Raw genomic sequence first — 27,325 nt, forward strand, 5'->3', positions numbered from 1 at the left:
CATCTAAGGCTGGTATTAGAGGTCCGTGAAGTTGTCAGCTTAGCTTCATAAAATTAGTTTTGAATCTTTTTTTTTTTTTTTTTAATATATTTCAGTATAACAGTTTCCATTTGTAATGAGAACTCCCAAACCATCAAAGTGTTGGCAGAGACTCAGCAGTAAACAGAGTACAAACAAGAGTTTATATGTAGTGGCTTTATCATTTTAATCAATTACTTTTGCTTTTCTAAAATTTTTGGTTTGTAAATGAAAAAGTGATTACATATTATATTTTGTAATAAACACTACTTTGCTGTTCAATTTTTAATCACAGAACATACCCTTTACATGTTTTGAGTGTTTTTTCCAATGAGAGATTTATATTCAGTAAGTTTATTCAAGTTTAATATCGTTAAAGAATACATTCACTGAGATTTTTTTCAGCATGATTGTGTATCAAGTCAAATATTTTAACTTGTTTAGGATAACGAAAGATGTCCATCATTTGTGAATATCTATCATGTAGTGCAAAAATATGGCATTCTGTTGCAGATGCTATGCAGGAATGTACATTGAAAGTTGGAAGGGATATTTCATCAGAATAATTTAAAATAACCTGTAGCCATAGCTAGTTCACTAACCAGCTTTGGAAACATAATTTTACTTGCACAAGGGATAAAACCTTTCTTTTCAATAGCACAATGTTCCATTTTTTTTAAATAGTGTTGATTAAACAATACTTCAAAGATTTCTTTTATTTCATTTTCAGAGTGGGGGAAATTCTGAAATTGGAGGGAAACTGACGTGCCGATGAGGGTATTTTAACTGTAGCACCTAGAACTAGGCAGGAGGCAAAAAACGAACCCAAGACAGGCAAAGAACAGAATTTCAAAAAAATCACCAAGCCATTTTTCAAACGGCAACACATCTTTGCAACACCCCCATATTATTTATTTTCCTGATCCATGTCGCATGGTACAAGACTCTGATAGTAGGGGGCAAAAGCACAATGTTGATACACCATCTTTCAAAGTATCAAAATTTGTTACTAAGAATGCCAGCACATACAATTTAAATTTGCCTACAGATTATATCCTATATTCAGAGATGCCACCTTATGGATTTACAACCAGGCCTCGTTTGTCGTCATATTTGATATTATTTTGTATTTTCATGTTACGTATTTGATATTTGTCTGTGCTTTAATTTTGATCATACTCTTTTGAATACCAGTGAAGTACATTTATTAGGGGCACATTAAGGTATCTACAGATTACTGTGAATACTGAAAAGATAGCAGAAGATGATAACGAGAAGTAGCTATGGTCGGGAAATGCAAAGGCCAGAACCGTGAGATCAAACTATAACAGGGGCTATCAAGCACAACAAGGAAGATGATACTCTTTTTCTCTCTCCTAGCACAGACTTCTTACAGCTCCTACCATAAAAGCTAAGCTGCTATTAGCCTCCCGCTGGAAAATGCTGGCCTTGTTACACCTTCAGCCTAGAAGTAATCATTTGATGACCTGGTTCTTGTTTTGTAAATCCCATATAAACAAGCCTTCCATTTTGACTATGCAAAATAAGCTTCAGGAAGACATGGGCTATTATCACTCTTTTTCATAGTGCACTGTCCAATGTGGTATGTGTGGGCCATTTTTTCCATTCCCCTCCATACCTACTTCTTTTTTGGTGTCTTGGTTTATGAAGTGGACACCAGTGGGAAGGTGTTTTTTTGTTTTTTTTTAAGTATATTTGTAGTGAGAAGTTAAGCAAAATGACACCTTTTATTGGCCAATAAAAGGTGTCATTTTGCTTGACTTCTCACTACATTCACAATGGCTAACACGGTACAACACCCTAAACATATTTGGAAAATCATCTATAGTTGCATCATTATTTGATATACTCGTTTTTCATTCTTTTAATACACCAAGAACCAAGGGCAATATATGCACATACAAATTAAGTTACAGCTAATATATTATGCAACACTTTCTTTACACAAATATTGAAACATCCCTGTTTTCTTAAAGTAAACTTTACGCTTGTTTGGTCTTCATGCACAGCTCTATTTTTCAAGCCTCAGGTACCTCTCAACACAAGCCAGTTTTTGCCTTGCACCCTGAGGGAAAGCAGGACAGCATAAAGAAAAGTTTCATTATTTTATCTTTATGCATTAGTCTGCAAACCCTTCTATAAAACAAACCGTCATAGAGATGATAAGATCATATTACAGTATATTCTAACTCTTTCATTAACAGTAGTATATATTCAATGAAAGGAAGTTTTGCCAAATAAATTTAACCTCCTGAGCATTGAATTTTATTCCAGAAAAACATGTAAGAAGCATTGAATTTTTTTTTTTGGCATGAAAAATTACATTTTTATTAAATCTAAAAAGCATAATCCTCTTTAATAAAACCCTTGTGTGTGTCCAGTGTCCGTGTGTGTGTCTTCTGGTGAAGCGCACATGCGCGGGGCCACACAGCACGTGTTAAGTCTCTTCCTGTGCATTCCTTGTGCAGAGAGATACACACACAGGCGCGCGCGAGTCACACACACACACACAGAGGTATGCACGAGTCACGCACACACAGAGGCGCGCGCGAGTCACGCACACACACAGGCGCGCACGAGTCACGCACACACACAGGCGCGCACAGTCCGTGTGTGTGTGTGTGTCTTCTGGAGAAGTGCGCATGTGTGGGGCCACACAGCACGTGTTCAGTCTCTTCCTGTGCATTCCCTGTGCAGAGAGAGACAGACACACACACGGGCGCACACGAGTCACACACACACGCACACACGAGTCACATACACACACGAGTCACACACACACACACAAGTCACAGACACACACACACACACGCACACGCCAGACAAACAGGCATGCGAGACAGACAGACACACAGGCGCGAGACAGACAGACACACACACAGACACAGTGGCGTGCGCTTAAGAGACACACACGCAGGCATGCGCGTGCATTGTTGCAATGTTACTTTTCTTGGTTGTTTATTAAATTACAGATTTTTCAAATGTTAATTTTTTCCCCTGTGCTTAAAACTCATTAAAAAAAGAGTTTTTAGCGAGCGGATCATAAGGCTCAAATTCTTGCAGTGTTAGTTTTCTCTATTGTTCAAGGTTTTCTTAGTGTTAGTCAATGTTTTTACATTTAGTTTACTATTACGCTGTGCTTTCTATGGTATAGTTAGCTATATTTGTGCTTAAAAACTTAAAAAATACATATTTACATACAGTTCATACGGTCTGGAACGGATTATGGTCGTGAACCGAGGTTCCACTGTATCACTGTCAGACAAAAAAAATCAGGCTGCAAGATGCCGGCTATTCCATCCCCCCACCGACTTAGAACGTGCACAAACTTCTCTCAGCTCATGCCTTGATTGATTTTCTGAGAGTGAAGTGGAGTTTTAGAGTGGAAATAATAGATTGTTGTTTGGAACACACACATTTCATGTCTGTTCCGTTTCTACAGTAATCTGTGTAAACACATTGTTAAAACAGAAACGTTTTTTATATTCTAGTAGTAGATGACAAAATGTAGGCATAAACTATATAATGTATGAAGCCTGAAGTATCAAAGAAATACTTTCACAAAAGGTACAAATCTAACACAACAATTGCGCTTTTATTCAAAAATATAACTGCAGAAACAAAAAGCCGCCTTAACATGTGACATTGACACCCGTTTATTATGATTGCCTCCATGGCGCAATAGACTCAGCTGGCAACTGGGAATCAAAAGGTTGCGAGTTTGATCCTGCACCACTCCGTTTTGAAAAGTAAACTGCTCTTAGTCTTACTATTTTAGAATAAAAACATACATTTGATTTCAGTCTGTAACAGCCAGTGTAATTTATGATACTTGTAAATGTTAGCTTTGTTATTTTTTTTTTTAGTCAGTTTTATTATCTCAGCCGCGTTCACGAGCCCAAACACACCCCACCCCCGCATCTGACACTGCTGTTTTCACATAGACGCACTGTAACAGAGGTAAACGCAGCTCCCTTCTACATTGGAGCAAGAATGCACATACCATTGCTTGCATACTAAAGTGTCAGCAGGCACTTTTCGTGGCATTACACACATTTTTGAGCATGCCCTCTGCACGCTACCGCATCGCCACTGTGTCACCCCCATGTGTGTAATTATTAACAAACAGTATTCATTATTTTAACGAAATTAATGATTTATCTGTAAAATGTAACATACATACTTTAATGCATTTCATCATGAAAGTGATATCAAGTATAAATCTAAAGATTCTAAATTTGCAGAGAGCTGGAATATTATACATTTAATGTGATCTGTGTGGTGATCTACTGCTGCTTTTCGCTGCTGTCAGGTCCAAGAAGATCGTAGCGATTAAAAACTGGAATGACGTTTACGGCGTTCTGCTTTAATGATAAAGTAAACTATGAGGTTTAAGTGGACATTTTGAGATTAAAGCCGAAATTTCCACTTTAATCACAAAATACACGTTTTCACCATGTCCTTAATTTTTTTCTCTGTGGCTCAAATACAGCGCTGTACATTATGTTGCTGTTGTGAAGTTGCAAAAAAAAGATGGCACAAAAGATGGTATGTGAGACTTTTAAAATGTATTGTGTCATTACAATCAGGAATATACAACACTTGAATCTAAAAGTATCACGGATGCATCTATATGTCGGCATATTGCTTCACCACATCAAACAATTGATCACACATCAAAGTGCACACATCGATCCCGTAGGATCCACATAGAGGCTTTCTGTTACATGTAAATAGTATACAGAGACTCTTTTTTTTAACATTTATTTTAATTTTATTGATTTTATTGTAATCATTCCATACACATATATCATTTTTTATAAAAAATAGGATTGAAAACAAATAAGCAGTGACATAACATTCTAACTTTAATCACACTGCGCCCCCCGACTATTTGCTGGTACTGCAACTCATGCATGCGTCGCGTTAATTTCGGAGGATCTGCTCAGAGGATGCATCAAATGAACGCTGAGAACGCGTGGCAGCCATGATGTGTCCGCGTACGCGTTCTGAGCGTGAAGTATAAATGAGCCCTTAACCTGCTTGTTGCCTTTTGCCTGTACAGTGACTGTAGCTGCATTATGTACAGTGCCAAGAAGACAAACAACTTTCTTATCCTTCCATTTCAGCATAAGCACTTTACCCATTTGCCAAGTTACTAGCACACCTCAGTGTAATTTAGCTCTGCCAAAGTCTTCAGGCATATCATGATGGTTAGGACAAACTGTTCCATATGCATAAGTCTTTCTTTGAAACAAGTTGTCAAAGTACAAAATTGTCCATGGTTACACAGTAACCCTGATCCAGCAGAGCATATATCAAAGCCAGCACCAATGACATAGCAATGACTTACTAATTGTATTTCGCATGAAACATTGTCCCTTTCCCTGAGTGCAGAACCGAAATCCAAATATATCCTGTTTCAGATTCACAAAGCTCGAAAAGCATTATGCCAAATCTGGGTCTTTTTGAAGCGATGTACTGCATCCATGACAGTCTGCCATTATAAGCCATGACACTTTCGCCGTTGCAGTTAGCGCAGTTCGAAATGTAAATGCTTCCAAATTATACTATAATTACCAGGGGCCTCATGTATAAACGGTGCGTATGCACAGAAATGTTGCGTAAGAATGTTTCCACGTTCAAATCGCGATGTAGAAAACCTACACTTGGCGTGAAGCCACGCACATTTCCATGGTACATCATACCCTGTCGTACGCAAGTTCTCCGCTCGGTTTTGCAGACTGGAGGCTCCCAGCATCAAAGCAGTGCTGCTGTTCCTGTGTGGTTATTCCTGACGTGGCTTTATAAATACACTGAAATTAACTGCATATTATTTACTAGTGTAATGCATCTAAATGTAATTAACCTGTAACAATGTAATGGTCCAGGGAATAGCCATATTATTCCAAATACCATAACTGCTTTAGCTTTGTTACTCTCACTACACCTTCTTCTTCTTCTTTCAGCTGCTCCCATTAAGGGTTGCCACAGCGGATCATCTTTTTCCATATTACTCTCACTGCACCACTCAGAGTATTTTTATCACTGTATCTGAGTGGGGAATCACAGCAGCAGTTGATCGGAAAGAGAATTATCGGTACACAGCATCAAGCACACGCTGCCTCAGCCATGGCAAAATGTTTCAAAGCCTTTCCTGTACAGACCTTGTGGTTCAGAAACAGTTTCATCCCAAGAACTATAAATGCACTCAATCAATTGCTCCTTGTAGAACTGTTTGTACTTATAAGTACAATTACCCCACTGTAAACTTGCAGTTACAGTGCAGTTATAATATTGCATAATCTGCACCACTTTATAAAGCGCGTATTTACATATGATGACGATATCATTTTTAAGATGAAATGCAGCAAAACATGATGATTATATTATACAGATAAAACTTTAACTTCATTTAAATAATCTGTATTGTTAATGATTAAACATGTGAGGACACGGTTCATGAGGCAAGTTCACGTATTGTTCCTGCCTCACGCTGTATATATACTCAGGCTGGCGTGACACTGGAAGGATAGAAGGATAGAATAATTAAACACGTACTATGAAGATATTTCAATGTTCCTTAAAAGTTTTGAAGAATCGTCGTTGTAAGCTTACAGATGGCTTAACGTCTATTACAGAGCTGATTGTGTGGCGATTGGGTATTTGGGGAAAGAAAAGGAAGGACAGGAATTGGAGGTTAGTACGCTTGAAAGATACAGTACTGCTACAATAAATTATTTCATCGAAGGTCACGCATGGCGCAGCAGCATCTTGTGTGAGACATGAACAATCACTGCGCCATCGTGATCCGATGTTTAATTACAAGCTTTCATTCTAATCATCATGAAAATGATATCACGTATACATCTCAGTATTTTAATTATTCAGAGAGCTGTAATATCACGAATGTAATGGATTCTGTGTCCTGTTAGAGAAAGAGAAAGAACGGAAGCACATATTGATTCACACACATAGAGCACATAGAAGATCAAATACAAAACAAAGCATTTAACATGCTAGTTTAGTTACGATGAGATTTGAGAAACTAGTAAATTAAATGATTTTAAGATGAAGTTTATGATGTTCTACTTTAATGACAAAATAAACTACGTGATTAAAGTGGAAATTTCGAGATTAAAGTTGACATTTTGTGCTTTTTTCCCACTGTGCGCCTATTTTTTTTTATCTGTACCCTAATAAGCTTTCATATGACACTCAGACGGTGGGCTATGACTCTCCTTTTCACGGCGACTTTGATATGTGACTTCTTTTTTATTTTGGCACTCTGCAACTTTGTGAACTTGAGCTTTCGAGTTTCTCCAACACGCTATGTCACTCGATCAACTTCCTTTTGTTGATTATACCACTGTTTAAATCAACAAATAGTATGTTTTTCCTTTGCCTCCACTTGGTATTCGCTGAAATTCTTATATTTTCCCCCGTGCTTTTTCCATTGTCTTTTCACAGAACGCTGAGCTTAAGGGCTATTTATATTGACTTGCATATTAAAAGAGGCATAATTCTGAGAGGATTTGGGGCTGGACAGCAAGCGCGTGCACGAGCGTTACTTTTCACGCTGACCGGGATTTATGTAGCGGAAGAACATGGAAGTTGGAGTACGCACAGATTCCTGCATCTGGATTTTTCTGTGCATAAGCACATTTTGGCTTTTGTGCTTACATCATGTTATAGTGCAAATTCTACCCATGGCGTTATGCATGAGGCCCCTGGTATATTTTCCACATTGTCTTCATTTTGGGTGCTGGATGGGTATTTTCATCAAAGTCTTCATTGTTGTTAAAGTGCAGATATTTCATAATTAGTGAAAACCTACATTCAGACATAATTTCTCCAAAGGATGGCAGCACTGACAGTACTTTTTATAGCCCGCGTGATTCTCGGTTCTAACGCTTACATAACACACATCTGTACAGTTGCCCGAGTGACACTCGGGACTAATGCTTTTAGCACAGTTTTCGCAGCCCGAGTAACATATAACATTAAGGGCGTTAATCTATCCAGGTATTATGGCACCTGTCATATTCATACAAAGTATAGAGTGTGTGATAGACTAAACTATTACCTTAATATTTATTGGTGTAGAAGGATATGTTTTACAGCTATGTTATGCAAATCATATCTGCCTTTATAAGCCCGAAATTATATTTTTTTCAGTATATCTCATAGTGAACTCGGACTTTTCATATAGCAGGACTCCCCTAGGTTTGTTGAATAAAGGATGTCCACTGAAACTATTGCAGTAATGATCTCAACTATTATAATAAAAAAACTTTTTGGAAGAAGCATGGAAATCTATCGATATGAGAAATGGTGCCACTTAAGTTGTAATAGTAGCATAACGGTTAGCATGCTTGGTTTTGAAGCAGTGAGTTAGAAAACTTGAGTGTTTGATTCCCTAACTATATTTGTCATGGGCCCATGGTGGGATCATATTGACTCTGGAGTTATTTATTGCAATGTAGGAGTCATAAGCATTATTTGTCACCAATACACCACCACTGATATCTGCCTGGGCATTGGTTCTGTATCTTATTTGTACTCTGCTCAGGTACTCTGCTGGTTATAATCAGGCGACTCAGGGGCAAACAAGTAGCCACAAACTTCTTGAGATGTGATAAAGAAGAATCTGATTTTATAATACAGGTTCCTCCCATCCTATCAAATTTTACCTTCCAATCCAAGTGGCTGCTTGTAAGTTTATGCTTTTCAGACAGATATCTCCAGTTAAACTGCTTCTCACAAAAGCAACTTTGTCATTTCCTCAGATTTATGTAATGTAATATCTAAAGTTGACAAAGAAGAAATTACAGAATTCATACTTAAAAACAGAATTTCCATATAAAAATGAAATTGTACAGAATAGCAAGGTTAATCCTGTTTTGCTATATTAAATAAATAAACAATTTATCAAACATCGAAATAAAAGAAAAAAAAGACTTCTACTTCACTGATGTGGCTAAGTGCATTAAATCACATTGAGCACGAAAGTAGCATAGTTTTCATAGTTAAGTGTATCAAATCACAGTTCACAAGTCAAGCATGAGCAAAGCAGATATCAGTTTTGTTTTAATTCCTTCAGAAAAATAACAACATGTTGAAGAACCCGGCAGCAGAAATATCTAAGCTGTCAAAAGATGAAACATTTAACACTGACAGCCAAAGTTGGGGTTGAGCAGTACCCTGGTGAGTACTATGAATCAGATGATCAGATATTTTACAAAGCCTGCCAACAATCATTGAGTGGACCAGTAAGATTGCATGCAATGACAACCTTAAATCTCAGGCATATCTTAGACACAATGAATGGAGGCAGGGTCAGGCAAATTTTGCACAATCACAGGTGCACTAATAGCTTGTCATTTCAGTTGCAAGCTTATGGAAGATTTGTTGCTGTTTGTGTTGAATTCAATGTTCCACTTGAAAAGATGAAGAAACTCCATCCATTTTTATTGAAATATTTTAAGCATGTTGGTGCAGTACTAAAAATGAGAGCAGCCTGCATCTGAAAATAGAAGGTTACTCATGAAAAAAATATAAAGTACTATTGTGTATCAATGCAGACCTGTCCCCAAGATGGCAGAGATAGGGAAAATAAGCATTTTTATTTTTACATAATTTCAATTTAAATAAGGACTTTTGGTAGAGCTCAAAACGCTGACATTTATTTAGTTTTGCAAGTTCACTTTAATTTTAATTAATGAAACATTTATCTATCTTAATAAAACAATATGTTTCTGTGTGTCTGTCTGTGCATCTGTCTAGTTGTATTGTCTCTGTCATTTCAAAAGATCCCCTCATCGAACCGCCAACTTATCATGGTGGAGGGGTTTGCGTGTCCCAATGATCCCAGGAGTTCTGCTGTCCGAGGCTTTATGCACCTGGTAGTGTCACCCAAGGCAAACTGGTCCTAGGTGAGGGATGAGACCAAGAGCGGTTCAGTAAACCTCCCATGAAGAATAAAAACTTTGGACTGCATTTTTCCTCGCCCGGACGCATGTCATCAGGGCCCCCCTCTGGAGCCAGGCCTAGAGGTGGGGCTCAATGACAAGTGCCTGTAGGAGGGGCCAAGGAGGTTGGGTGCAGTGTGAGTTGGGTGGTGGCTGAAGGCGGGGACCTTGGCAAATCCAATCCTCAGCTACAGAAGCCGGCTCTTGGGACATGGAATGTCACCTCTCTGAAGGGGAAGGAGCCTGAGCTAGTGCGCGAGGTCGAGAGGTTCCAGCTAGATATAGTCGGGCTCACCTCGACTCACAGCTTAGACTCTGGAACCAATCTCCTTGAGAGGGGCTGGACTCTCTACCACTCTGGAGTTGCCCCCAGTGAGAGGCGCAGAGCGGGTGTGGGCATACTTATTGCCCCCCAACTTGGAGCCTGTTCATTGGGGTTTACCCCAGCAGACGAGAGGGTAGCCTCCCTCTGCCTTCAGGTGGGGGAACGGGTCCTAACTGTTGTTTGTGCGTATGTGCCGAACAGCAGTTTGAAGTACTCAACCTTTTTGGAGTCCCTGGAGGGGGTGCTAGAGGGCATACCTTCTGGGGACTCCCTTGTTCTGCTGGGAGACTTCAGTGCTCACGTGGGCAATGACAGTGAGACCTGGAAGGGCGTGATTGGGAGGAATGGCCCCCTCGATCTGAACCCAAGTGGTGTTTTGTTATTTGACTTCTGTGCTCGTCAACGGATTGTCCAGAATGAACACCATGTTCAAGCATAGGGGAGTTCATATGTGCACCTGGCACCAGGACACCCTAGGCCTCAGTTCAATGATTGACTTCGTGGTCGTATCGTTGGACTTGCGGCCACATGTCTTGGACACTCGGGTGAAGAGAGGGGCGAAGCTGTCAACTGATCACCACCTGGTGATGAGTTGGCTTCGATGGTGGGGGAGGATGCCAGTCATGCCTGGTAGGCCCAAACGTGTTGTGAGCATCTGCTGGGAACGTCTGGCAGAGTCCCCTGTCAGAAGTAGCTTCAACTCCCACCTCCAGCAGAACTATGACCACATCCCGAGGGAGGTTGGGTACATTGAGTCCGAATGGGCCATGTTCTGTGCCTCTATTGTTGAGGCAGCTGACCGGAGCTATGGCTGTAAGGTGGTCGGTGCCTATCATGGCGGCAATCCCAGAACCTGTTGGTGGACCCTTTTGTCCTGTTGGACTCTGGAGGCAGCTAATACAGTAGGCACAGGCAGGCCAAGCGGAATGCGGCTTCGGTGGTTGCTGAGGCAAAAGCTCAGGCATGGGAGGAGTTTGGGGAGGCCATGGAGAAAGACTTCCGGATGGCATCGAGGAGATTCTGGTCCACCATTCAGCGTCTCAGGAGGGGGAAGCTGTGCAGTGTCAACATTGTACTGTATATGGTGGGAATGGTGCACTGCTGACCTTGACTCGGGACGTTGAGGGTCGGTGGGGGGAGTACTTCAAAGACCTCCTCAATCCCACTAACATGCCTTCCAATGAGGAAGCAGAGCCTGGGGACTCAGAAGTGGGCTCCCCCATCTCTGGGACTGAGGTCACCAAGGTGGTCAAAAAACTCCTTGGTGGCAGGGCCCCAGGGGTAGATGAGATACGCCCGGAGTTCCTCAAGGCTCTGGATGTTGTAGGACTGTCTTGGTTGACATGTCTCTGCAACATCGCATGGACATCAGAGACAGTGCCTCTGGATTGGCAGACTGGGGTTGTGGTCCCCCTCTTTAAGAAAGGGGACTGAAGAATGTGTTCCAGCTACAGAGGGATCACACTCCTCAGCCTCCCTGGAAAAGTCTATTCGGGGGTCCTGGAGGAGGGGGGTCGTCAGATAGTTGAACCTTGGATTCAGGAAGAACAGTGTGGTTTTTGTCCTGGTCGCGGAACAGTGGACCAGCTCTGCACCCTTGGCAGGGTCCTGAAGGGTGCATGGGAGTTTGCCCAACCAGTCTACATATGTTTTATGGAGTTGGAAAAGACGTTTGACCGTGACCCTCTGGGAATCTTGTGGGGGGTGCTCCGAGAGTATGGGGTACCGGACCCCCTGATAAGGGCCGTTTGGCTCCCGTACAACTGGTGTCAGAGCTTGGTCCGCATTGGCGGCAGTAAGTCGAACCTGTTTCTGGTAAGACTTGGACTCAGCCAGGGCTGCCTTTTGTCAACGATTCTGTTCATAACTTTTATGGACAGAATTTCTTGGCTCAGTGAGGGGATCCGGTTTGGTGGGCTCAGGATTGGGTCACTGCTTTTTGCAGATGATGTTGTCCTGTTTGCTTCATCAGGCCGTGATCTTCAGCTCTCTGGATCGGTTCGCAGCTGAGTGTGAAGCGGCTGGGATGAGAATCAGCACCTCCAAATTCGAGAGCATGGTCCTCAGCCGGAAAAGGGTGGAGTGCCCTCTCAGGGTTGGGGGAGAGATCCTGCCCCAAGTGGAGGAGTTCAAGTATCTCGGGGTCTTGTTCACGAGTGAGGGAAGAATGGAGCGTGAGATCGACAGGCGGATCGGTGCGGCATCCGCAGTGATGCGGGCTCTGCATCGGTCTGTCGTGGTGAAAAAGGAGCTGAGCCGTAAGGCAAAGCTCTCAATTTACCAGTTGATCTACGCTCCTACCCTCACCTATGGTCATGAGCTATGGGTAGTGACCGAAAGAACGAGATCGCGAAAAGAAGCGGCTGAAATGAGTTTCCTCCGCAGGGTGTCTGGGCTTTCCCTTAAAGATAGGGTGAGAAGCTCAGTCATCCGGGAGGGGCTCAGAGTAGAGCCGCTGCTCCTCCGCATCGAGAGGAGTCAGATGAGGTGGCTCGGGCATCTGATCAGGATGCCTCCTGGACGCCTCCCTGGTGAGGTGTTCTGGGCACGTCTAACCGGGAGGAGGTCCCAGGGAAGACCCAGGACACGCTGGAGGGACTATGTCTCCCGGCAGGCCTGGGAACGCTTCGGGATTCCCCTGGAAGAGCTAGAAGAAGTGGCCGGGGAGAGGGAAGTCTGGGCATCTCTGCTGAAGCTGCTGCCCCCGCGACCCGATCTCAGATAAGCGGAAGAGGATGGATGGATGGATGGATTTCAAAAGATCGCTCATCACAAACATACTAATAAAATGCATTGCATTTGTCATTCCAATAGATGGTGTATGACAGACATTAACATTACTTTTATGAATTTCATACCAAATAGCATAGGATGGAGACATGTGTTTTGCATGGTGCACTGCAAATGTTAACAATGAGGTCTATGTTGATTACTCATAATTCAACCTATAGGTATCACAACTAGTGTTAATATAATCCTATAAGTTTATGTGAGATATTTAGGATAATTAAGGTTGAATTTTTCAACACTAATTGTTTTCCACTTTTATAGGTTTTTTTACATGCAACTTTAGTGAAGCAATTTAAAAATAAAATAAAGTTAACTATTTTTATCTTTTCTTTTTGAACATATACTATAAATTTTAAACAACAGAAGATAAAAACATACAAGCATAAAAATCTGATTTACAGAAGAAACCAAAAATCAGAAAATGAAAAAGTTAAAATGGAATCCGTAGAGCCCTAGAGATATTCTGAAATAAAATCCAGGGAACACTGGGAAACCCAGTTAATACATAAGCAAAAGTAACTGAAAAATAAAACTAAATTTTGAGTTTGAACTAACAAAAAAAACTTTTAAAAGTTTTACTTTGTCAAAATTCTAACATACATTACACTGCTACTGCTACATAACACTAGCAGAGACTGATGAGGAAGAACAACTTAAGCACTGTTTCCCCAACATACAAACTGAAAAATTTTGCAATTCTACTACTTTGACAAACGATGGGGATACATCTACTGCAGGGGTCACCAACTCCAGTGGCTACAGGTTTTCACTTCAACCCTTTTCTTAATTAGTGAACTGCTTTTGCTGCTAATTAACTCCTTTTTCCTTTCATTTTAATTGATTAGTTTTTTTAAGATTTGTTCCCCTGAATTTCTTTATCGTTCCTATGAACTGTTTCATTTCTTTCCTTAAATGGCACCCAAACAGATATGAAATGTGAAGTGAGTGAGCCAACAGAAGACCAACTAAGTCAGGGCCTGAAACTCCAACCAGTTGCTTAATTAGGCGTTGAGTCTTGATGTTAATTAAACCCTTTCTTTAATTCCATGGCTTATTGCTGCCCTCATTGTGCAAAGGCATACATTTCCAAAATTGTTGATTTTCTCTTTTCTATGAGCAATGTTAAAATGTTTTGGGGGCCTGAGCAGATCAGCATTCCTGAGTCCTTCACCTTTCTTTATCTTCAGATATTGTAAGATCAACACAGTTTGCTGGTCATAGTTTGGTTCATTTTGTGTCTCATTACTGTTTGGCTATTAATTTAGGAAAAATAAACAATTAAGGGAGTCTTCGAGAGCAAGTCAAATAAAATTAATTGAAAAGAAGTTAATTAGAAGCAAAAATAGGTTGCTGCACTAACAGGGTTAGAATGAAAACCTGCAGCCACTGGGGCCCTCCAGGACCGGAATTGGGGACACCTAATCTACTGTATATTTCACAGATCTCAAATATTCAAACCTTGATGCCTGTAATAAATTTTATCCAGTAGGTGTGGGGACTCAGAGTTTAAATAAATGATCTCTAAAACAATTTAAAAATCTCAGCTCTGTCACCTTGTACATCCAGTCTGTTTTGGGGCCTCTGTTGATAAGGTGTCCTATGGCATACGCTCCCCTCTGTTGCATGTTCTTGAACTGAATTCATGTAAGACCAGCTGTCATTGGCGTCCTGTGGATCAGAGGTTGTTTCCATCGTAATCCAGCAAGTGCCTACCTGTCCTTCTAATGGAATTTCTTCCTTCCCCTGGTTTTGCTCTGATTTTCTTTCTATTGGTATGTATATTTTCCATGCAATATCCTGCAGTAGATAACATTTCTTGACATCCATCCTACTTGTGATCTGTAGCCCCATTTTAATGCCTGTTCCCACTCAAGAGTAAGTTCCAAACACTGTGTGCTCCTTCCTTAATTGGCATGGGTATAATAAACATTACATTATGTCATTTTAATGTTGCTTCCTTACCTTGTACCAGTGACTAAGAAGATAGTCTCCAGCTCTCCAAATGTAGTTGACTGAGACTGAAAAAAAAAAAGAAAAAAGGAATATTTCAGCTAAAGATACTATGTAAAGGTTAACTTGAGAAGCCTAAAGAGAAACATTACAAAGCATCTGCTGTCAGTGCAGGTGCTGCATATTAAAATATTACAACTGTCAAAATGTTTTGAGTATACACAATAAGATGGCAGCATACAAAATATTAATGGCTAACAGAAGAGTGCCTATTTATGGAATGGAATTGACAATGCAACCTGTGGATGTAAAATGTCTTTTCAAGAAAGAGGTCAAAGCTGTAAATGGAAGAAAGAATCATAGAGCAACAACAAAATGCTGTTTAAATAAGCAAACATAATAATAACAGGGAAAAGCAAAACCAAAAAGTGTGAGACTGATACATAATGTCAACAGCATGAAACATGACATAAGGAGAGTCCAGCAGTACAATACTGTCAAGTAATACACAATTAAACAAAATGTTGCTTTATACAATATTAGGCAGGCTTAGTTATGTGATACACTCTGGAACTCCTGGAGGTAGTAGCAAAGCATAAAATTAAAACAAAATTGAGGGCCATTATGAACAGGGCTGCACAACCTCCCTCTGACAAGCTAACACTGAAGACTTTCAGCCAACAAGTTATTCAGCAGAAATGTATCAGGAAACATGACAGGGGCTCCTTTCTAACATCAGCAAAATGCCTGCATAATGCCTCACTGGGACTGTGGCTGCCAAATCAGAAGTTTTCTTCCTTTTTAATTGTATTCCTTTCAGTCATTGTGGTGTGTATTTAGACCATAGTGTATGTACACATATTTAATTATTTATGGACCGTCTGTAAAAAGCCACATTTACCCCAGGGACAAATACCGCTATCTATCTATCTATCAATCTATCCATCCATCTATCTGATAGATGTGCTAAGCACTCTGGCTCTGCCAAGAGAGAGATGTTGTCAATACATAGTCATTTATAGAGTCATGTGAAAAAGAAAGGACACTTTCTTTCATATCAATGCCTTCATGTAACAGGAAGTAACGAACAACCACCTGTTATGATAGTGTTTCTTATATAATGTCCTTGAACTTTTCTTAGCTTTTTTCTTAGCTTTTTCTTAAGTTGTGTGCGTTTTTAATCATGGAGATTTTGATTACAGTGTTAGATTCTTGTTTTGATTTCTCTTTGACATTATTAAAATAATATTAGACCATTTTATACCCATAATTGCTTTCTTACAGCCGTGTGACATTAGTTTATATGTTTCCTAGTAAATGACCTGGAATTTTGTGGTACATGATGTAATTGGAGCGACAAGATCTAACTAAGGTCATTGAAAATTCCCTGTCTTTATCAGAGATTACAGTAACTCCTAACACTTTAATATTTTAAACGATTTTCATTTCTTGGTTTACAGATTAATTAATTTTTGGCACATTGTCTCAAATTTGATTTTTGGTTCACATACACAGCTTAAAGAAAACTAATTTTGAACACACAGTTTTGATTCTAGCTTGTTTAAATGACTATGCCTCTTCTCCTGATCTTTTTCAATTCTTACTTCTGGTTTTTTCATTCCTAGCACTACCAAGTACTCTACAAGGCTTTTCAGTCTTGAACTTATATAAATCTATGATGCATTTAATATTGTCATTATTTGTTCAATTAAAAACAGCCAACATGCTTTTTACTTTTTATGTGATTGTACATGTAAGTTGATAGGATGGAGAAAGGTACCAGATCAGATTTAGCTTCATAAGATGAAATCTAACAATCCTATCCAAAGCTATCCAAAACTAGGATGCACATAACAGCATAAAAGGAAGCCCTGTTTGATATAAAAATATACTGCAAATCCCTTTTAGCATTCTTAATTTCTGACTGTGCTTACTTCCAAAGAAAAGGATCAACACCTAAACAGCCACCAACTGAATCCCCTAATTCTACATCTTACTAAAGGTTTTTGGTGATATATAAAGAGATATGAGGAAGGTACAGAGAGATGATAGATAGATAGATAGATAGATAGATAGATAGATAGATAGATAGATAGATAGATAGATAGATAGATAGATAGATAGATAGATAAGTACACACATTTTACTTGTTTATAGTCATCTTTCTCACAAAAAATAAAGAGGTTATATATTGAATCTTCTTTTCTAGTTTCCACAGCAACAATATTCTCTTTTCATACATGTTAGTTTTGACACATAAAACAAGTTCAATGCAAGCAGAGGCAGCATTTCTCCCTCGAGTATTATTTCTTTCTGATTTGTTCTATTTATACACTCTGAATTTTCTTTGCCTTTACTTTTTTTTTTCTTGTAACTCTGCATTTTCTTCTCTGTCACTTTTTTTAGTAAAATCCCAACGGTACAGGAACCCCATCTAATGCTGTCCTGCTTTTCTTACACATGTACTAGCTGTCCATAAAAGAAAACAACTATTTCAAAACATTATAGCCTGAATGAAATGCTATAACATCTGCATGTAAACAGAGTATGGTTCCATATACTGGTACATAAGAGAACAGTTATGACTACAGTAGCCTTCTTCCTCCTTTAGATAGGATTAACAGAACATGGAGTGAAACAAGGCTTTGTTTTGATGTTTGCATCACTTAACATCCGTTAAGGCGCCTTTTAAGTTATGGAGATAGATAATAATCTTTTCTGTTCATTTCAGTCATTTTGTTTATTTTTGCTAGGCTTTAATGTTTTAAAAGGAGTCATTTCTTTTGTGTATATAGTTGCAAGTATGTGCTGCTTGGTAGGTGAATTGGAAAAAGAAATGCAACGATCAATGCTGGACTAATATTTCAATCTCCATTTCTGAAATTTGAAAAATAGGGAAAAAATAACTAAAAAAACTAAAAACTGCAAATAGTAACAACAGATATCTTGTAATTCTTTGGTATCTTGTATGAAACTATCTATTACCACCACCACTGATTGACCTTTGTCCTATATAGCCATTGATAATGTAAATCTGCATTTGTTGGATATTATCTCAATTCAAGCAGAATAACCTAACAAACTTGCTGGCCACTTGAAAACAGAGAGTCACATCTGCAGACATTGCATTCCAGGACCCCAAATGTGCTTTATGGGTTTAATGTCAGGAGAGAAGGTAAGTCAAGGCAGCACCTACACACCAGCATTCATTCCTCAAGACAGTTGCGACCACAGTGGCTGTGTGCAGTCTGGTATTGTCCATTAGATGTCTAAGAGATTTGAGCAGAGAGCCTCTGACAGGATGCCTTGCATAAAGTGCTGATATGTCAATGATTAGGTCATTGTTTCTGCTGGCAGTTTCAGCAGAGGTATAGATGGCCGATTCAAAATAACCTCTCAAACAGAGCAGTCTGGTATGTTCATTTAGCTCTCTATAACCTTGCATGCAGTCGACCAGCTTAATCCATGGGTTCTGGCAATGCTGGAACATAATGTGTCTGCATAAAGCATGCTAATGGACCCCTTCAATGATACTGGTGACACCTGAGGTATTAGGTAATGCACAGAAAATTGACGAAGTGTGGCCTTTGTCATGCTGTTACATAAGCTTTGAATGAAGAACTTTTTAAAAGTGACCTGATCAGGCATTGTTCTACTTGGACTTTGTTAGGTTAAAGTGCACTTGATGAGCTTTTGAGTGTTTGGCAAGTTGCAGTCCCTAATTACACAAGTTACTGATCAGCAGACTTAAACACATTGACAACTTTATGTGAAAGTAAACAGGACAGAACCTGTGTTTTGTTATAAGTTTTGATAAGCCCTTAATTTTTTTTTTTTGCATGTGATTTTGCAATTGTGACACACAATCCTCAACATAAAGTATTTCTGGCCATTTTTAAAATGAGTAGAAAGCAAGTAAATCTGCTCTCATAGAGGCAAACTGCAACCAAAACTGAAGGCTTCTTCCTCAGCCACCCCAGTCTTCCACAGCTCCTTCCATGTGGTTCTATGTGCTTTCATTTATCTTGTGCACTGCCTGCATTAATAATATACTGCCAGGTACCCCGATAAGCTGATCTGAGCCAGGATCCTCATAGAGGCTCACCACTGGCCACATACACAGGCTAATGGATTTTAGCAGTACCTCCAATGGACTTGCAGGGACAGTGAGTGCTCACCAGCTGTACCCCCTTTTTCCACACACTAGAACATATTTAGCATGTTTTTGCACATGGAAAAAAAGGTTGCACATGAGATAAAAAAATGTGCAAATGTTGTGAACTTGCTTGTGGTGATGCACCATTTGTTTCGTACATTTGCAAGTTCCACTACAAATTCATTTTTGTGCATATCATTTCACTCATCACTACTTATAAGAATGTCCTCATGCCCAGGCTAAGTATCAAAGAGTAGTATGCAATAAATATCAAGGATAAATATGAATAATTAAATAAATAATAGGATAGGATCAATGCTGAAAGAACAAAAAGTAATTAAAGTCCACAGAAAACAGTTACTTCTGTAGCCAGACCCAACTACAGCCCAGTGTTCAGACCACATTTGTAACCAGGACACCGCCTAAAGTCCCACCGGTGTTTCAAAACCTCTGAGCGCTCAGTTTACAGAACAACAGCAGAAGAATAGCACCATGCGAGGACTGGCTGATGCAACAGAGATATTTTATCACTGACATTTTCCAATATATACAGTTATGTGGCAAACTCCAATGTCTCCTTGGTAATCCCTTGACATGAGCTGACAATTGAAACAGGTGGGACTATAATCCCAAGTGAATTACAATGTCTTACATTGCCCACTCACCACTGACATCTGCATATGGGCTGCTGTTAGGCTCAATCAGCCACAACTTCAGCAATGAACTGGATTCATACTTAGAGATTGTTTCAAGGATGCTGCACAATAGCTGGCCCTGTGCTCTGACCTCCAAACGGCATGTGAATTTCCTCTCTGGCATTAATAAACTTTATTTAAAAAAAAAAAAAAAGTCACATTGCCTTTTCCATTCTTTGGACTCAAGAGCCTCTTTTAGCCTAGAAGCTGTCTTAAAGCAACAAGCATCTGACCTTCCCCTATCAAACAGCAACTTGTTCACACTCCAGAGACTGGATCATGTGCAGCCTTCTATCATCCAAGTACCATTTTGACTTCTGGACAACCTTTTTTGACCGTATCCCCATTCCTCTACAGTACCCATTCCACTCTAACAGTGCCCACTCTTTCACACTACCTGAACAATGTGTGGCTTTCTGTTGTCCTCTCTTTCTATCTTTGGGTCTTCTTGGTCCTTGTCCTGGATCACTATTTCCTGCCTATTGCCAATGGGAAGCCCACTAGTAGAAAGTACATGCATACTTTGTATATTGTTACTCAAAGAAGAGTCATCTTTCAGAAATCATAATAGAGATTTAAGCTTATCATTTGTATCATAAGCAAAAATATGACATACCAATTTCTTAAGCAAAACTAAAACTCATTTTTGATTTGTGCCCATAAGACCTATGTTTTTTAAAATATTTTTCTAACTAGAACAATAATCTCATTATCATCCAACAACACAAAGACATTAATAAAATGAAAATTACAATTCTTTGCTTTATTTACAAGCAAAATGACTTTCTATTTCATATATTTAATACTTCTACACTGCATGACATTCTCTCAAACAAAGGGCCATGCATTCCCTATGCAGGCAACAAGATTTACATACTACTGTAATCCTATTATTAGAAGATGGCGGGCAATCTCGGTTTCTCATAAGTCTATTCTTTTAGTAACTCACATGTAGTAAATTGGGGCCAATTTAATAAGCATGCCAGCATCAGATGACATCTTTAGACATTTCAGACTACATTAAAGATTTTAAGTTTATGAGTTTATATGAGTACTAGCCATGTGTGCCCAACTACGTTGCGTGCGTTAAAGTTGTCTGTGAAGGGCTCCCTGTTTAAACGCGGCTGCCAGTTGTGAACTGGGCCCTTTGTCGCACAGCATTATGATTTTTTATAAGGGAAACAAAATTACAAAAGAAAACCCTTGGACATTGATTCGATAGGAACGGCGTACTGTCCGAATAGTAATTATGTGGTGGTGTAGAAGCATTTCTGCTTCTGTCCGTTCACAGTCCGTCTCGTTTTCACGACGCTATCATTTCCTCTCATGATGTCTTCTCAACCTTTCTCCAATCTCCAATCTCGCAGGTTGCTTTGTGGCAATCCAAAGAGTAAGGCAATATACACGGAGCAATGGTTATAAAAGGGAGACACATAGGTATCCAGGCTCTTTAAAGCATAAATAGGGATCACTTCACTGACATGTGAGCAAGGCACGGTACAACTGTGAGACGTGCAGAACTCGCCAGCTACAACGTAAAAATAATAATTTCTGGAACGTACTGTTACGTTGTAATTCATTTTACCCACTATCTTTCTTTCATTCATATGTTACGTATGCACGTACCTTTTATCTTCGGCAATCTCATTCTCTAACCAGGCCTCAGGAGCTAACCAGCGTAACACTGTCCACCACCCCTTTCGTTGTTTCGGCACATTGTTGACATCCGTGAGTAACATCAACGTACTAAACTGGAAGGTGGTCTACAAATGCGTGGAATTCGCAGACAAACAAAGATCAAGATGTAAATGAAGATCTCTTTAGTTAATTTACAGCACAACAATTTCTTTAGTTTGAATGTCTGTGTTTTGAGGTGTGACTGAAGTACTACAGTCTTCAGTAGTATAAGCCTGGAGGAGATTCTTAATGCAATGCCTATGTTTTAGCTGTCTCTCTACTGCCATCTAGTGCTCCTTCTTCTAATTCATTCGCGGACAAACAAAGATCAAGATCCAAATGAAGATTATATATAGAGATTTACCCTTTTAAGAGAGAAATAAATTGCAGAGAATTATATAATAAAAATATAAAAATATGCTTCTGTTGTTGATTCTTCATCGGGGGGGCAGGTAAGCTATTATTTTGACAGGAGTAGGGTATGTTTGAGGCTTCCAAAGTTTATAAACAGCCCCTTGGGACTGAAATTAAGAGTATGATGCCAATATATATATATACCCTCTCTCCAGGGGTGCACTTAACGCTCGCCACTTTGCATCTCTGCAGCTCGCGTAATTGAGGGTGGGGGCATAAGGCACGCTAAGGAGATGTGGACGAATCAGCCGCTGGCTTGCAGCTGCTGCTGCTGAGCTGCATGATCTGCATGTCGCGCTGCGTGATGATCATTTAAAAGCCTGTACAACAGCTGTCCTTTTGTCTTACTTCCTTGTCTCCCAGGACGTTAAAGTGTCTCCAAGAAATTGTTTGTAAGTAGGGCGTGACGTGCAAGTAGTCTTGGGGACTTCAAAGTGTCTCTCCGAGATGAGAGATACAGTAGACCCCCCGCAAAGTCGCGGTTCAGGGTTTGAGGACTCAGTCATTCGCAGATATTTTCTTAGTACCTAACTATTAATTGTTAGCGGAAAGCGCAAATATTCTCCACAATTTTTTAAGGCTTTTTTCGTGATAATAATGTGCTGTAGGCAGAACAGGAACCAACTGTTGAGGGAAACGCAGTTTGGGATGCTGAAAGTAGCCAATCCGAGAGCCCTATTCATTTCTCCTTCCTGCTGATTGACTGCTGCCATGTGACGCATCTCCTGCTGAGTGGGTTTACCACCGCTAAGGGAAACGCGGTTTGGGATGATGAAAGTAGCCAATCCAAGAGCGTTATTCATTTCTCCTTGCTGCTGATTGACTGCTGCTTTGTGATGCGTCTCCAGGGGCCTCATGCATAAATGGTGCGTACACACAGAAATGTTGCATAAGAACCTTTCCATGTTCAAATCGCAATGTATAAAACCTACACTTGGCGTAAAGCCACGCACTTTTCCACGGTACCTCATACCATGTCGTACGCAAGTTCTCTGCTTGGTTTTGCAGACTGGCGGCAACCAGCGTCAAAGCAGTGCTACTGTTACTGTGTGGTTTATCTTTATTTCTTAGAGCCACATTCCTGCCGCGGCTTTATAAATACACTGAAACTAACTGCATATTGTTTATTACTGTAATGCATCTGATTGTAATTAACTTGTAACAATATAATGGTCCAGGGAATAGTCATAGTATTCCAAATACCATAACTGCTTTAGCTTTGTTACTCTCACTGCACCTTTTTTTTCTTCTTTCAGCTGCTTCCGTTAAGGGTTGCCACAGCGGATCATCTTTTTCATAATACTCTCATTGCACCACTAAGAGTATTTATATCACTGTATCTGAGTGGGGAATCAGCAGCAGCTGATTGGAAAGAGAAATATCGGTATACAGCATCAAGCCCACCCTACCTCAGCCATGGCAAAACGTTTCAAAGCATTTTAAAGCCTTTCCTGTACGGACCTCGCGGTTCAGAAACAGTCAATCATTCCATCAAGTGCTCCTTGTAGAGCTGTTTGTACGTATAAGTACAATTACCCCACTGTAAACTTGCACTACAGTTAGAATATTGAACAACCTGCGCCACTTTATAAGGCCCATATTTACATATGATGACGATATCATTTTTAAGATGAAATGCAGCAAAATATGTTGATTATATTATATAGATAAAACTTTAACTTAATTTAAATAATCTATATTGTTAATAATTAAATATGTGAAGACACGATTCTGCAGCGCTAGATAGTTCACGGATTGATCCTACCTTGTGCTGTATTCTTTGTGGGGCTGACATGACACTGGAAGGATAGATGGATAGAATAATTAAACTTGTACTACAAAGATATTTCAATGTTCCTTAAAAGTTTTCAAGTATCGTCATTGTAAGCTTACAGATGGCTTAACGTCTATTACAGAGCTGATTGTGTGGAGATTGGGTATGTGGAGAAAGAAAATTAAAAATTAAGGACAGGAATTGGAGATTAGTACGTTTGAAAGAGACAGTACTGCTACAATAATTTCATTGAAGGTTGCGCACATCTCAGTATTTTAATTATTCATAGAGCTGTAATATCACGAATGTAATGGATTCTGTGTCCTGTCGTAGAAAGAAAAAGAGGAAGCACATATTGATTCACACACATAGAGCAAAAGATCAAATACAAAACAAAGCATTTAACGCACTACTTTAATTACAATGTGATTTGAGAAACTGGTTAATTAAACGATTTTAAGATGAAGTTTATGATGTTCTTCTTTAATGACAAAATAAACTACGTAATTAAAGTGGAAATTTCGAGACTGAAGTTGACATTTCGTGCTTTTTTCCTACTGTGTGCGTTTTTTTTTCTCTGTACCCTAATAAGCTTTCATATGACACTCAGATGGTAGGCTACAACTCGCCTTTTCACGGCGACTTTGATATGTGACAACTTCTTTTTTATTTTGGGCACTGTGCGACTATGTCAGGCGATCAGCTTCCTCTTGTTGTTTATACCACTGTTTAAACCAACAAATAGTACGTTTTCCTTGCCTACACTTGGCATTCACTGAAATTCTTCCTTTTTCCCTCTTGCTTTTTCCATTGTCTTTTCACAGAAGGCTGAGCTTAAGGGCGATTTACATTGATTTGCATATTCATAGAGGCGTAATTCTGGGAGGAGTTGGGGGCGGGACAGAAGGCACGCGAACAATCGTTACTTTTCACGCTGACCGGAATTTATGGAGCGGAAGAACGTGGAAGTTGGAGTACGCACAGATTCCTGCATTTGGATTTTTCTGTGCGTAAGCACATTTGAGCTTTTGTGCTTACGTCATGTTATAGTGCGAATTCTACGCACGCCGTTATACATGAGGCCCCAGGTGACTGGGTTTACCACCGCAGTTTGGGATGGTGAAAGTAGCCAATCCGAGAGTGTTATTCATTTCTCCTTGCTGATGATTGACTGCTGCTTTGTGACACGTTTCCAGCTGAGTGTCCTCGTGTTTTCCATTTTGTTATTGTTTTATTATTCTTAAAAGCACACAATATCTTTGAATTGCTGGAACTGAGCCTAAATGCCAGAAGAAGTTTAAACATATGCTATATAAAGAAGAACGAAGCAGTGATCTGGAGTACCATATCTGTAAGTTTCTGTGATAGTGCCAAAAAGGTAACGATAGTAAGGAATAAAAATATCATCAGGATGGAATCTGTCTTGGCACTGTGGATCACCGACTGCAGGAAGAACATCCTCTTGGATAGTAACAACATCCATGAGAAATCACGGAAATTGTACCAGCAGTTCGCTACAGGAGACAATGTAGCAACTTCCTATCACAATGTTCCTGAAACCTATAAAGAAAAGCCAGCACGAAACCCCACCAGAAGAAGACCCATACAAAGATACGAGTCCTCCTGAAGCACTTGTGCATCCTCTGCATCGTACTGAAGAGCTACTTCATCATCATCAATATCATTCATCATTTGTGAGTACCCGTACATTTTGCTGTATTTTAATTAAATGAAATTACTATGTATTTACTTATAACAAAGAAAACTACAGCGCATACCAAAGAAAACATGCTTGCATGAAAACATGCTTACATGAATTACAGTACATATAGCAGTAACATCGATATTTTACATTCTAGCACTGCGGGAGACATAGCAGTACAGTACTGTACAGTAGATGGGTTTACCTTTACATGCTGATTTTAGGTAATGTATTAATGTATTAAGCTGAGTTTGCAACAAAATTAAAGTGCTTTGGGGGCATACTGTATTTAGGGTTGAAACTATAAAAATTTAAAAGGCAAGGAAAACATTTCAGATAAAGTACCACTTCTGGTTAGCAGAAATAGCTCAAAAGTTGATAGAAATCTAAGAATTTTAACAAAGATTTCTGTGTTTAATTCTCAACATCAGATTGGGATCCCAAAATTCACTTGATAAGACTTTGCACTTTCATTTTCCTTCACAATGTCTATTATTAAAGTTGACAAATGCTGATGAACACACAGGTGAGAATAAAACTGAATTAGCAGCTCCTGTTTAGGATGCATTGATATTTGCACTGGTGCCTATTGTCTGCTAATTGTCATATTTAAAGGAAACTATTTTTAAGTAATTAAGGAAGCAAACTGTTAAAGAAAAAGTAGATGCATACAGTACATAAAGAACATAAAGTCAGTTCTGAAAGCTAAACAGTAATCCATCCATTTTCATTAAATAATTAATGCTGTTTTATCCTGAAGCAGTATGACAAAAACGTGCTTTAGAATTTTCTTACAGGAGTTAATCTCACACACAGAGGCCTGCTACAGAGCCTACAGAAATAAAGCATGCTTCTGAATAACCAAAAACATTAATTTAAGGCAGGAGTTTGCCTCTGTATTAGTAAATACATGGCATAAAATCCATTCAGTTTCAGGGTTATTCAGAACAACAGTGGTACAGATTTGTGTGGTGCTGAAACCCATATTGGCTGAACAGGCCATGAGGTAAAAACCAGTATAGGAAAAGGCGCCCATCCATCCATTACAGGGCAGCCCCGCACTCAGCAAGCTAACTACGATATGACATGTAGTTAACATTCTGCTTTTGGAAGGAAAGTGCTTGTAGAATACTCTGAATACAGACAAAAACAACTTACCTAGGAACTGATTTAAAGTCAGTAGCCACTTCATTAAGTCCACTTATCTAGTACCTGTCTCAATAGCAGTCTGAGTTCTTTAGGGCGTGGACTGAACAAAGTGTTGGAAACATTCTTAAAGTATATTGATTGCACCACATTCTTCCCGCATATTTTTAGTCGCACATTTATAGTGCAACCCATTTTTCTACCTCATCCTAAAGCCATTTTATTGGCCTGAGATCTGGCAACTATGCTGATAATTTTGGTAAACAGAAGTTCAAGATGGTTCGTGTAACCAAGCACTAAGTACTGACCCTACCAAGTTTAAATAACAATCAAAATTGAGATTCTTTAAACAAGGCAACAATTTGGTCCAATTTTGGTGTTCACATGCCCATCATAACCTTCCACCTGTTCTTTCTGGCAGCATTGTTGTACTGTATGTACAGAGATGCTCTTCTGCATACAACTGTTGTAAAGAGCTGTTATTTGACTATTAGTAGCCTTTCTGAATGACTCCTGCCACTGTTCTTACATTTCTCTCATTAATTTCACAGATATTTTCATAACAAATAGAAATGCCGCTTACAGAGATGATTTTTCTTGATCAAACCATGTTAGTGATGAATAAAGCAGGCAAGTTTTGATACACACACAGTTTTGCGAAACTAATGCTAAAATTTGCTTCATAG

The 27,325-nt window shown here is 39.5% G+C and overlaps 1 protein-coding gene across 2 annotated transcripts in view; it reads right to left on the reverse strand.

Annotated features, from left to right (window-relative positions):
• Positions 1-27,325, reverse strand: part of LOC120527244 (cingulin-like protein 1) — a 220,442-nt gene that overhangs the window by 145,361 nt on the left and 47,756 nt on the right. For both annotated transcript variants that reach the window (XM_039750435.1, XM_039750433.1), the window contains exon 2: positions 15,088-15,143. The gene's annotated coding sequence lies outside the window, so the exon portion shown is untranslated. The remainder of the gene's footprint in view (positions 1-15,087; positions 15,144-27,325) is intronic.

The sequence above is a fragment of the Polypterus senegalus genome, chromosome 4, assembly GCF_016835505.1.
Source record: "Polypterus senegalus isolate Bchr_013 chromosome 4, ASM1683550v1, whole genome shotgun sequence".
Lineage (NCBI taxonomy): Eukaryota > Metazoa > Chordata > Cladistia > Polypteriformes > Polypteridae > Polypterus > Polypterus senegalus.